The 11,785-nt window shown below is 36.9% G+C and overlaps 1 long non-coding RNA gene across 2 annotated transcripts; it reads right to left on the bottom strand.

Annotated features, from left to right (window-relative positions):
- Positions 1–2,382: 2,382 nt before the first annotated feature.
- Positions 2,383–11,535, bottom strand: LOC109366187. 2 transcript variants are annotated; one of them, XR_002112330.2, is made up of 3 exons: positions 11,450–11,535; positions 5,133–5,323; positions 2,383–2,630 (listed from the first exon to the last, which is right to left on the bottom strand). It is a non-coding gene; the product is annotated as an uncharacterized LOC109366187 (long non-coding RNA). The 2 variants fall into 2 exon arrangements; XR_002112329.2 differs by lacking the exon at positions 11,450–11,535 and adding an exon at positions 11,198–11,397.
- Between the last annotated feature and the right edge of the window lie 250 nt (positions 11,536–11,785).

The raw sequence follows: 11,785 nt of genomic DNA, 5'->3' as shown, positions 1-11,785 counted from the left end.
AAAAAAAAAGAAAAAAAAAAGAAAAGCTGCCTTATTAGCATATAAGAAAATGACAGTATTTAGAGTACAATATATCTGTTAAATTCTATCAAATAAAGTTGTTCTTTCACAAGGAAGTATGAGCTCCTAGTACTTTGCTGATGAAGCATGAACGTACGTATTCTAGGCTCACATACTCCAATTTCTACATTGCTAGGCAATTTTGACAATTCTCCTTGATATTTGGCAATTGTAACCTTTGCTTATGGGCAAAAATATGTGCCTTGGTGCAAGGGCTTTATGTCCCATGCTCCCAATGAGAGATTTCAAGAAAGGAGCAAGACAGATTCAGAAAGAAAAAATGAGAGTAAGACAGACAGAATGAGAACAAATGAGAGAGAACCAAAAAGAGAGAGAATATACACACATGTAAGCAGAAGACATATCCATCACCACTGAACTATGAAACCATTATTATTTCCATTGGGTTTTCTTGAAATGAAACCATGAACATAACATTTCCACTTATTCCATAGCACAATCCACAAAAGGAGAGGCAAGAGCCTCTCATTCCTAAACTGGTGTTTGGAAATTAAAGTATGACTTCTTTGGAGCCCAAGATTCAACCTTCGGTCTTCCCAATTCTTGCACAAGTATTCTAACTACTCAACTAGTGAACACACATTAACTACCATCAGTGCTAGCTGCATTTTCAGATCAAATTATGGCAGCAGGGCCATAGGGGGAAATCAGTCATATATGCAGGTTCTCTGCTTGTTAACGTAAACACTTGAAAGCATGAATGCTTAGGCCACAATTCCAAATAAAACTACTCATCACAGTCAGGATGGCAATATATTTGTGGATACATATAAAATGATATGTAGAGTGTTTAATGAATATTGCTAATATATACTTAAGTCTACATAAGGATAATAACGTATACTTAAAGTATACGTAAGAATACAAGGAAAAAGTTTTTCCATGAAAAAGGTAGTGAAGCACTGGAACAGGTTGCCCAGAGAGGGGTGGATGCTCCCACCTTGGAGACATTCCAGGACAGGCTGGACGGGACTCTGAGCAACTTGATGTAGCTGAAGAGATCTCTGTTCATTGCAGGGGAGTTGGGCTAGGTGACCTGTAAAGGTCCCCTCCAACTCAAATGATTCCATTCTATAAAGTAACTGATTTCACTGAAGTGTTTACTGGGAGAACTGGTAATTAGCCCTAAGCACCTATACAGTACTAAAATTCCAGTTTAGGGATAGAAGTATTTTCTTGATCTTACCTCCTGAGTAATAGATTTAAATTATAAATAGGTAGTTGCACGTGTTCATCTCCTACTTTATTCAACATGTGTATTTGAAACCCTTCACTGACCCGACAGTGCTTATCCAAGAAAAACACTGCAAATCTAGAGACTGCATGCTATGTTCCTAAGTACAGTATTTACCCCAAAAAACAAGTAATATATTTCAAGTATTGTGAAACAAAGAGACAAAGACACACTCACTCCCTCATCTCTCACCTCTGCTTCCAAAGCCTGATTCAGTAATAAGGGAACACACCACGAAAACAAATATTACCCCAAACCATCCATCTTAGGCTTACATGGGCCTTTTAAGGGAAGTAAAATTTCTCACCTATATAAAATTCTAACTGTACGTAGTCCTGGGCAATGTGTTCTAGCTGACCCTACTTGAGCAGATAATGGGACAAGTTAGACTATTTGAGCTTTAGAGGTTCCTTCCAACACCTAAATAATTCTGTGAAAATTCATCATTGGTATGTAAAACATACGAATGTGATAAGTTTTCTTATCCCATTATTTAATTTAAAGCATTCATTTAGCAGGTCTCAGAAACCAGAGCTCCATGAACATTAATATGTGTTCAGAAAGTGTTTCAAGCTTGTGAAAAAGAAAGTTTTAATGCATGCATTTTCTGACAATCATTTTCCTTATATTTTCAATATTATTCAACCCCTCCTCCTCAGCTTCCTGCAGAACTTCTTCATTTAAAAGAACTCAAGACATTTTAATATTAACTACATAGTGTCTTCAGACTTCTCCAATAACGTCTATTTCAACTTATTATAATAAGATTTAAGATTTTTGTTAAATGTAAATGGTATAAGAAGAATAAGACCAGTACTTTTAAGAAGAAATTGTAGAATTTATTAAGTTTCAAATTAAAGTGCAGCTGGGTGAGGAGGCTGACACTTTGCCAAACCCATTCTTACCTATTGCCCTGATGTATTTTGAGCATCCTAAACTATTTATATGTAAAAACAAGAAATCGAACCAATGCAACTAACACCTACTACATGCCATTAAATTCCAAGACAATGTGATACTTTCAAGAAATCCAGAACTTTAAAAGACTCTCAGAACTGAGTGAACTTAATGAAACATTGCTGTTTGAAACATTTTCCCAAGTCCAAATAAGGAATAAGAAGGTACTGGAAGAACTAGAAAGAACAAGTAGTTGCAATTTTTCACCTGTTTTGAATTAGGTGACTCAGATATCTAGACACCAGGTGAGGCCACACCATATCATCCCATCCAAACAACTGCATCATTGATAGAACAGGTTGTGGCTGAAGATCTGATAGAGCTTTGCTGGGTATATCCAATGCCAACAGTGCAAAACCTGATTTAAAGAGAGAAAAACATAGTATCATGTTAATAGTTTATAGTAATTTCCTGTTTAACAAAAAATGAAACACAAAAAAAAACATTTAAAGTTAATTACAAATAATAATGTACATTTCCAGAAGTACTAGAAATCTCAATTAGCACTGGGCAACTACTGGAACAGGTAGCATTTGTAGTGGAAATGCAAAGTCACAACCTGAAACAGCAACTGAGCACCTGATGGGAAGGCAGGGCCAACCAAAGGGAGCTCAGATGAATGCAATGCACCAGCGTTATCGAAAGGTGTGGAGCCAGGATCCACCCCTTCCCAGACCTCATTTAAGAGTTGGCAGTGGAGGCAAGGGCATTTTTTCTGGAGTTTTTGCCTACCTGAGGCCTTCCAAAAGTAAGCAGTTGTTTTCCCTCATTTCTGTAGCTGTTGCATGTGGGCTCAATCTTATTTGCTATAACCAAAGACTTTTCACCTCACTATTACCATAGTACTTTCCATTCCATTATAGCATTACAACATCTATGTGCATGGAAAAATGTAGCCGTCTCTATAGAGGAAGTATAGCTTCACTCCTGTGTCCCTTGTATGAATAAGTACTAACACAGATTTATATTTGGTTTGGTTTTATTTAATTTCCCATAGCTCTTACAGGGGAGAGCCCTATTTAGAGGATGAACCAGTAGAAGCTACAGATCTAGAAAGTGGAGTAGTACTACTTGGCCCACAGCTTTTGTTAACAAAACATAACCTTCTGCTATTCCTGCTAGACTTACTGTGGAATCTATAATCACCACTGCCAGCATAAAAGTTATTATGGTACCATCTTTATGCTGTAAATAACAAATGTGTTTAATGTAATCTGAAATGATGAAGGATTATGTGATAGGAAGCGAGTAACATCAAATAAGTTGGGAAAACTATTTTGGAGGGCACCGAAATAACAAGCTTACTGTTTCCCAAATTTTCCAATACCACTTAAGTATCAATGTAATAATAACTAATTAAGATAATTATTTACAGAACTGCTTGCATTGAGAAGCCCACTTTGATTTTGACAAAAAAGGCTAGTTTTTAGGAACATCAACAATGAGGGTGCTGTAATTAATGGTGTAGGGATAGAGCATCTTAAGCTATGAAGGACTTAACATTTCCTTATGTGCTTTAGAATGAAGAAGCTCAGAATGAGTCCCCACTCTGCTTTAAGTGAGGAAGCAATTTGTGCCAGCCTTCTCCCAGATTATCATGTTGTTTCTGCAACATCCACCATAACATTGGTGAGAGAGAAAAGGGAGACAGAAATGATAATGCGAGACTCAAGCTATTTGCCTGGCAGGGGGAGCAGGAGAGCTATGAGTCTCTTCTGTGGGCTGCAAACCTCTAAGGCAAGAAGCTCACACAGTGTGGAAAGGGTTTGCCTTATCCTGAGTGTAGATGTGCCTGACACATCTATATAAAGCAGGTCACAACTGCACTCTACTACTTCTAAGCAGAGTTTATAACAGGCTGCTCTTCTTGCTATTTTACTGTGTTAATATAAAATAAAAAGAAGTAGCACTGTAGGAAATGAATGAAAGTTATGACACTAACAACCTCTTCCTTTGATTTGTATTGGTGTTTTCTATAAATGTTTCAGCAGCATGAGACCACTACCACTGCATGCTGCCTCCTTCATTACAGTCACCTACTAACTACTGCCGAGCTGCATCAAATGAAGGGTCTTTTCATGTTTCTATTACCAAATCAGTGCTTCTGAGCTTATCTGAACCTAATTCATATCATGATGGGGAGAAAAGACAACACATTTTTCTAAAATCTCTGTATTTCAGCTAAATGGATAGAAGATAATTGTAACTGCAGAATACAATGCTAACTACTGACAGTAAAGATCAAAATGAGATTTCTTTTATTCAATGACATGCTGATTCTCCTGCTGCACATCGAGTACACATACATATGGAATATTGTCTTAACGACTAACTCCTCAGTGCAAGCAAAATGAAAAATTAAATTGAATTATGAAACAGTTTTATGACCATGACATGACCATAAAGGTTCAATGAAAAACAACAGTCATTTAATCAACCTTTTAAACTGTCTTCATCTGTAAAATAAACAAAACAAAAACTGATTGAATCACATGCATAGTGAAAGGAATAGTCAACACAAAGTTATAATAAGCTTCTGCAAAAAGATGAAATAAGTTATTCTCATTGCTATCGTATAGCATTTGCAATGATGTTCATGGTCTGTGACTAGAAGAAAAAAATGTCAGGCTTGTGTGGCTTCAAAGTCCTTTGGAACGTTCTCAGTCTGGTTATATTCTATCAGCTAATTCAGTACTACATTATTTGGTCTTGTTAAAATATTAAGCATAGAGTCTAATTTTTTGCAATTATGCATATTACTACATGGAAACAGAAACATCCCGATGTAAAATCCTTGAAAGTTTGTGATCCAGAACATAATGGAAAAAATCCAGTGCTTGCATGGAGGGTCAGTGCTAACCTGCAGCTGTATCAGCAAGCTGAGGGGAAGGTGGCATCTGTGACATTCTCTGGCTCTTCAAATAGGGAAAGAAATTTCTCCAGAGAGCACTGGCGACAGCAAGGTGGTGCTCTTTAGCCACTAATGGGAGCTGAGCATTTGAGTCTGCATTCCCTGTTTGAAGTCCCTGGCTTACACGTTTGTGCACACTCCTAGGGAGAAACAAAAACAATGTTTACATACAATAAATGAAAAATTCAGATATTTTAAAAATGCATTTACAACTACTTTAAACGGTAGAGACTGAGAACGGAAAAATCATTTGTGTAATTAAAACCTTTATGCGAAGGCATTATGCATACCAGTTATTTGATGGATGAACGATGGCATATTAAGCACCATAAAGTTAATGTTAATTACTAATGTCAACCATTAATTATATGCTTTTTAATATGTCAGATCAAAATGAGGAATAGGCAGTTTTAAAATGAATATCTGCATTTTGCAACTGCTAGCATGACAGGAAAGTCTGCTTACTATCCAACGCCAGCTGCTTTTTAAAATTGTTGCCAGTAAGGTTTTCGGGTAGCGTTGTGCACAGCAAATAATGGCAAATGATTTTGATCAATTGTAAGGCTTCCTTTGGAAACTTATTTCTCATTTGTAAAACCTCACTAGATACAAGTTTTGATAAGGGAAAAGATTCATTTTACCCTGATGCGCTGCAGACAATTAGGTTTGACAGCAATGCCCACAGCTTTGTTAGTACAGTAAGGACAAAAGTTACCACTACACATAACTCCCATCTCTTCCTGAGACAATGTGGCATGAATTCAATAACGCACTCAATTTTCTTTGATTCTTCTAGTACCATTCCTGCAACTTAATCTAATTTGGAAGTTGTGACTTTCTAGAGGTTTAATAGAGATACGTCTGCAGGGAATCAATGTTCCCAGAGAAATGGGGGCTGGGGGGGAAGCATTAATAAATTTGTCTGGTAGAGCAGGATAGGAGGCATTATGGCACTGGGCTGATCAACTAAATAACAAGCTTATTAAAAACAATCCGTAGGAATGCACTATCATTCCTGTTCCTATTTATCTTCTGGTCAACTCAATTGAGATTGTGCATTAAAGCACAGGCAGCATTATTACATTTGCTTTATTAAATTCCATAAACAGCACTCTAAAGTCAGAGTCAAGATATTTATAAGATAATGGCAAACAGCAGAGGCATTGAGACTTATCTTAACACTAATATTTGTAGACTATAATGCATTTTTTAATTGCTGTTGTCAAAATTGCAGGAGTTTCACAAAAACAGTTCCCCTAGATATTCTTTCTGGGCTCACCCTAATTTGAAATAAACAAAAACAAAAAAACTCCAGTCCCCAGTGCCCCCCTGGGAATGTGGGAAAACTATGAAAGAATTACACAACTCACAGCACTCATTAGGACATCTGAAATGGAATAATTTTAAATAAAGAGTAGGCTGGCTGCAAGGCCTTCACTTACTAGGGTTGATATTAGAAAAGCATCTCATTATACCAAATTAATATCCAAAAATTCTGCCTATCACATAGTTTAAAACATAAAACACACTGGATGTCAAAGGTAACGATACTTTATGCCTGCCTTCGGGCATCCATTAGTTTCAATAGGACAGACAGTGAGAAAATTGAGAATCAACTACTTTTTAAATAGCTACGTTTAACAGACATGGAAGGGTATGTAACATTAGGAGGAATCAAGGGTATTTTTGAGAGACAGCATTAGTCCAAACACAGAACAGAAGCTGGGGCTTCTAAGCCTACCATTTATTCCCTGTGTGACTTCATGTAATTCATATAGCCTTTCTTAGCCTCAGTTTCCCAGCCATGATATTTGGATAGTAAGAGAGCTTACCCTTTAAAGATGCTGTGAAAACAATCTATGCTTAGAAAGTGAGGATTATATTCAGCATGTCCATTGGTATTCCTATTTACAAGGTATATTCTCCAAGTCAATGTGAATTGAAACAGAAGCAAGATTAGCATTAAAAAGTCAAGCAATACTTCTTTGGGAGTATCTCTTATTAAAAAAAGACAAAGTAAAGGTACAGAAACTGTGAGGTCTGGAGGACAGTTAATGAATAAGCAAGAGTAGGACTGGAAAAGCAAGTTAAAAATATATTTTTGTCCATTAAACAAAGAAAGGTAAACAGTAAAAAGCACAAAGCAATTCTCTGTTGTTTTGTTAGGAAAGTATGATTCCTCATAGTGCAGAGAATCAAATCTCCAAGACTAAATTGTGTCCAACTTACACTCAGACTAAACTGTAAAACTGCACAAAGACCTTTTTGTCTCCTCTAAACTGTCTCTTCAAAGAAGGGTGGCCTGCATCTCCTTTAGACATCTATGCAAAGTAGAAGGGTGTACAGACTCCCAAAGTAAGGTAATACATCTCTGTGTCAGTGGAAGGGCAACACATACAAATCAGTATTTATGTTTATTCATAGTAACCTACACAAATGCTTGCAATAACATAAATGCTTTGGATCGATGGAGCATCAATACGTGCTGTGGTTTGTGTGGCCAGCTGCTTCCACAATTAAGTAAATTTATTTAATTCCATAAAAATGCAGACAAATACAATTTTAGTTTTTATGCAGACTTTCACATTTTTCTGACAGTAGACAAGCATATCGTACAATACCACCCAATTTCTGAAAATACATATATTTGGTTTTTGATTACATGCAGATCAATGGACTGGAGTAGCACTTTAACTTGGAGATCTCCCTTACAAAATCTGCCTCTTTTTGCCTCAAGATTACCTGTGTTGTTTTGTGTTCTAATATACCAGCAGCAAACACATCATGCCTTATTTGAATGTTGCCATTAAGGAATTTAAAGTGAAAGATTTGGCTGGGGGAAGCTGAAGCTTCTTCAGCAATGCAAAAGCTTTGAAGATTTCAGTATAAAGAATGGAAAAGATATGGAGGTTAGTTAAGGCTGGAATAAAAGAAATACAGATTTTGATATCAGTGAAGACAACAGAAGAGCCTTACATCCTCTCAACAAATCCCAGACACAGAAGGTATATCAGCTTCTTGGAAAAGTGCACAACAACAACAAAAGTATCAACTTAAGGTCACCCCAAAATCATAAACCGCATTAAGAAAGAAAATTATTTTTGTTTCCGCTGAAAAGACTAGTGACAAGCTGTACAATAAGGATGTTATTAAAACCCAAAATAAAAGAGGCAATGTTAACACTATTCCATTTCATGACTGCTTTTCCTGCCCTTCCTCCCTCACATAAAGAAATTAAATGGCACTATTACAAAGGGGGGAGAAAAAAGGGCTTTCTTGTAGAATCTATCCAGCCACATCTTCTGTGGGTGTAGTAATTTCACTGCAGTGATACACTCAATATTTGCACTGTTACTACAGGTGCACAACTGTGAGATCTCTGCTAGACAGCAGTTCACTCAGCTTGAATGAACAAGCAACATTTACTATGCAGCATTTCAGAATTTAGTCCATAATTATTCACCTACTTTCACTTTCTTCAAATGCTGCAATGCATCACTGTTTCTTTAGTAACTCTATCATTTCTTCTCCATTTCACCAAAACCGGTGCTTCTCAGAGTGAATAAAACCATGTTTTCTGCAGAAGCCATACGTGTTCCCATTAACTAGTCCCATCCTGAATTAAGATGAGAAAGATCCTTGCACACCCTCCATATATCTTTCAAAATAATTTGGTATAGGTATTCATATAGTTGATTATCATGCCACTTAGTTACACAATTGTTATAGAAAATCACGACAGCAACTTATTTAATTGATCCATATAGACATCACATCCCATGTTGACAAACTCACTGTTCAACTTCTACTTAGTAATTTGCTCAGAAGCACTTACTTATCTGTGCTTCGTATTTAGTGAAAACTGCATGTTTACCTATATTTCTGAAACCGTGTTATAAAATGTAACAAAAAGTGGGAAATAACACATTCATAGAGAGCATTAATTACTTTTGTATATAACATTCTAATACACATTTGATAAAGAAAAGTTAGTTTAAACATGGACTAGCATCCAAAAAGCTAAGGACAAAATGGACACACCTTGGATTCAAGCCTGCTTTCATGCGGTATCATGGAGTTCTATCAAGGGGCACCCTACATGCACACCAACTCCCCCATCACTTTTTTTCTAAGTTTCCAGTAGAAACTAACTCAGGGAAAAAAAAGTGTTAAGTTCTGGCAAAGTCACTGATCTGAACCATCTGGGGGAGAAGGAGTGGGGTTCTGATGTGGCACCACAAAGAGCCTTTCCACCATAAGGACCGTGCAGCACTGCACCATGTTACCTCAAGAGGCAGTCAAGTCTCCGCCACTGGAGACTTTTGGAGACAAAGCCATGGCTGATGTGATCTAGCATAGGCAACAGTCTGTCTTTGAGCAGAAGTCTGGTCTAGGAGACCTGCATAGGTTCCAACGAACACTTCTATAATACTTGTAATGCAACACAATAATGTTCAGTTTAGATACAGATCAGCTTCTAAAGTGCCAGACTGGAAATCATTAGCTACACTTCTCCAGTATATGGCAAAAGGTGAAACCAAGCAAAGAAATTAGTAACAGCTTGCAACTGAGAACCGTGATATCAAACTTAGTTCATACAAATTGATTAAAAGAAGACATGAAGACATCTTTCTTGTTGGTCAGCATCTATCTCCAAGTTTGAAGTACCAAGCCACATAATTCTACTTGCACATGCAGATTCATAAAATAATTCTGGATTCAAAGAAGTGGTACAAAGTTGCACAATGGCACCCTTGGAAGAAAGTGCTTCAACCTAACTATGCTTAGATTCTAGTGGAAAGTCACATGTGAGATTTCTGAAGCTCTTACTAAAGGTTTTCAAATCACCAGTGACTGATGTCACTGCTAAACTAGTACATAAAAAGGTGAACCTTCTATCTCTTGTACACAGTTTCAAATGCAAGTGGGTAGGGTTGCAGAGCTTTGCACTGAAGTTTGTTATCAGTGTTTATTAGGTGCACTGATAGCATACTTACAGGAATTTTAAGTGCCAAAACATTAAGTTTATGATCTTAAAGTCTCTAAGCTGACTGCTAAATAGCAATCAGTCAGAGCTGATTGTGAAAACAGCCTCAGTGTCTCTGGGCACACACACATTAGAAATTTAAGTACCTATGGAACTTCAGTGGTTAAAATAGAGTCCCCTGCAGATTTTCAGATACTTCCATATTAGGCAGTTTCTGTGTAACATGCATCAAGTCAGGTGACTAAATTCTATGTAAGTTTAATTCAAACATTCAAATCCTCTTTAAAATCTGTTTCTAAGGTCTTTGGGACACAAAGTTCTTTTTAAATCTTTTTATACAGCACACACTATATTGAGACTGGTATGACTGCACTAGCATAGTGATAAAAGTAATCCCATCTCAAACAAGAATCTCTCAACTTGTTTCCATAGCTGCAAAATATACATACAAAATTTCTATGAAGTTTCCTAATACTTGAGCAGCAGCACTTTCACTTTGACAACTGAAAATAATTAAGTAAATAAAAAGTACAGAATTTTAACCCATCTTTAGGGAAATAAAAAATAGGTTTCAAAAGGATAAGCAAGATAAGCAACATGACAAAATTAAGACCAAATCCAAAATTTCCTATCGGTTAAAAGAAACATTTGAAGAAAAAAAATTGTTCATAACGAAAGCATTGGCACCATGTACACCATAGTGACAGCATCCTCACCACCACAGAACTGTTATGCTGACCATACAAACAGAACTGCAGAAACCATGATAAAATACAGTCAAACATTAACGTGTCTCTATCAGCATGGTATTTAAGAAATTGTTTCAGTGTTCTTCCTTCAGTTTAACCTGCTTCAATAATCCAAAATAAACTGCATGCTTAAATGCTTACTGCAAAACAGATGTCAGAATAATATGAGCTCATATGTTGGATGAGACAAGAGAAGGGACAGATAGGTGTAAGGGTTAAAAATCAGGGCACAAACGATCTCAATTGCCTGAATCTTAACTCACAAACTGATCACTTACTAGTCAGAGCACTGTATTTTGACCTGGAAGTTCCCAAGGTGCTTAGAATTCATCCACACACCCTTAAATGTCCACAAATGCCTTGAGCTGAGTATCTAACCCACCATCTACTGGAGTTCAGAAATCTGATTACTAACTCACACCAACTAAAGCAAGGCATAGCAGTCAGTAGATGCCTTAATTTTAAAACCTGAACACACTTTTTTTTATATAACAACCAATGAGTTACAGCCTTGGGGAGCAGAGTATCACCTGTATCATTTTGATAAACTGTTTTTGAGATCCAGCACTGCTTCTGTATGGGGACTGCTGAATCACGGCCTGAACCTCTGATTGATCACCTGAGGCAAGCAATTCACCTGTGCTGCTGGAAGGGTGGAGCCTGGCTCCACCTCTCCTAGACCTATTTAAGAGCTGACTACCAGTAGGGGAGGATCTCTTCTGGAGATCCCTCCTCTGGAGTTTTGCAGTGAGCCCAGGATGTGGGTAAGCATTCTATCTGTTCTCTTTTTGTTATTATAATCTGCTTTGCCAAACTCTTGTTTTTTTTTTCATAATTATAACATCTTTATATTCATTGATTATACA

The sequence above is a fragment of the Meleagris gallopavo genome, chromosome 2, assembly GCF_000146605.3.
Source record: "Meleagris gallopavo isolate NT-WF06-2002-E0010 breed Aviagen turkey brand Nicholas breeding stock chromosome 2, Turkey_5.1, whole genome shotgun sequence".
Classification (NCBI taxonomy): Eukaryota; Metazoa; Chordata; class Aves; order Galliformes; family Phasianidae; genus Meleagris; species Meleagris gallopavo.
Note: the sequence above shows the minus strand (reverse complement) of the source record. Positions and strands in the feature narration are given on the sequence as shown.